This window comes from Daphnia magna, linkage group LG2, assembly GCF_020631705.1.
Source record: "Daphnia magna isolate NIES linkage group LG2, ASM2063170v1.1, whole genome shotgun sequence".
Lineage (NCBI taxonomy): Eukaryota > Metazoa > Arthropoda > Branchiopoda > Diplostraca > Daphniidae > Daphnia > Daphnia magna.
Genome location: NC_059183.1, coordinates 4,058,880 through 4,061,218, shown reverse-complemented (window position 1 = coordinate 4,061,218; position 2,339 = coordinate 4,058,880).

Below are 2,339 nucleotides of genomic sequence, written 5' to 3'. Positions count from 1 at the left end.
ACTTTCTTCCTCGTCATCTACCGGGTGATGTTGCTGCTGCCGGTAATCCGTCACCAATTGCTTGGGCGGTTTCGTGTCATCTTCCGCGACGTAAATCAACGGTCTCGTGTTGATGGTTTCCTCAATCTCCGTCAACACCGTCTGAAAGAAGTTGTTCTCCATACAATCACTCCCGTAAGTCTTATACAGCAGCCGTTTTACGGTCTGCACCATTCTCTCCCAGAATCCGCCCCACCATGGGGCTAGACTCGGTGAGAATCTCCATTTTATATTGAGATCAACCAGCGTGTTAAACACACGGCTGTCTCTATAGGCTGCTCTCAGGTATTTATCGGCCAATTTGAACGTTCCCGCGTCGTCGGAGTAGAGCGCCCTCGGGTACTCCCTCCACGCGAAGAATCGTCTCGGTGCGAAGATAAATGTGGAAATCTCCTGGTCGGTGGTAACTTCGAGATGAACTGCTCTCGCTACGGCGCATGTGAAGAGACACACGAATACCTTCGTCCTGTGGCCGCTATTCGCCGGCGGCTCTACTTGAAATGGGCCTGCAAAATCCACTCCCGTTATCGTGAAGGGATTGGACATTTGCAGGCGGCCTGACGGTAGAGGCGCCGGTATTTCGTCAAAATGCCTCGAGTCCAATCTCTTGCACCCCGTGCATTTGCTTGTCTCTTTCTTAATGGCTTGACGCATCTTCGGAATCCAGAAATCCGTTCTGAGCGCTCCCATCATGGTCTTCACTCCGGTATGTTTCAACCGAAGATGCGTCTGTTCAACCAGCCTTCTGGTTATGATGTGTTCGGTCGATAGCAGAATGAGCGCTGCTGTTTTATTATATTCCATCCAGTTCAGATGCCGGAATCGACACCTCAATAACCTGTCTCTTTCGTCCCTTATCAGGCCGAGTTTCCTCAGCTCGTGTGGGACCTCCAGTATACCGGATCTGAAGCTCGTCACCACTGCTCCGCAGTGAGTCGCCTGGACTTTTCTGTACAGCTCGAGCGTTGCTTCTCGAGTCTCTTCTACAGTCAACACCGGGAACTTCAACTTTCTCCCCCGGTGTCTGACCGTCGCCACCGGGCTTTCCGGATCTTTCTCTCCCTTCAATTTCTTTATTGCCATTAACATCGTGGCCAAGACTCTTACCATGGTTCGCATGGAGCTGAATCTCTCATACCACTTTGTCTCGGCTGATACCGCGCATTGCGTCGTCTCTTCCGCCTTTTCTTCGACCGATACTTCCTGCAACTGAAGCTCGGTAACCGAGCTTGGTAACTGGGGCCATTCCTCCTCCTTCCCCATCCACGATGGGGCAGTCCTCTAGCCCTTTTGCTCGTTTAACTGCGCTGCCGTAGCTCCTCTGGACGCTACATCCGCTGGGTTCTGTAACCCTGGACAGTGCCTGATTTCTTCAGTCTCCACTGTCCGCCTTTTCTCCGTCACCCTATTGTGTACAAACTGCTCCCACCGACTAGCCTCGCCTTTCATCCACCAGAAACCTATCGCTGAGTCGGTCCACAGTAACTTCCTCTTGATCTGTTGCCTTGTGGCTTTCTCAATGTAGCTTCCGAGTCTCGCTGCCAGAAGCCCGCTTAGAAGTTCCAACCTCGGTATCGAGACGGATATCTTGGAGTCCGGCGCTATCCTCGTCTTACTATACAGCATCACCGGGTCTTTCCCATCTATTCTCTGCAAGTATGCCACCACACTGTAGGCGTCGTTACTTAAGTCGCAGAACAGGTGTAGTCAGCCGTCATGCTCTCCGGCCCACCTTGGCCTGCATGTATTCCTCAACTCGGTTATCCCATCGATGAATGTTTTCCAATGAGGTTTCACCTCTATGGGAATGGGCTCACCCTATCCTGTTCCCGCCAACCAGATCTTTTGCATAATGAGTTTCCCTACCAACGTCACTGGAGCGATGAGACCCAGGGGGTCAAAGATTTGGTGGGTCTGTCACCAATTTCCCGGGCTTGTCTGAGGACCTACGTCGGATCAAACTTGAATTTGTCCGATACTGGATCCCAGATTACCCCCAGGGTCTTTGTTACTGATTTACTTTCAGCTGCCACACTTGTGACCGTCTCCTTGAACTGAACCTCCGTCAGTCTCTCAACTAATTCTGCGCTATTCGAGGTCCATTTACACAATTCCATTTTTGCGGCTTTGAAAATCGTATTCGCTTTGCGAATGCGTTTCTCCGCTTCCTCAGCAGTGGTCTCTTCCCCTAACCAGTCGTCGACGTACAGTATCCTGCACAAAAATCCGAACACCGATTTTTGTGGCAAAAGCCATCTATTGGCGGGTGATGTCAATGAATGGAGTTTTTCCCATGCAGG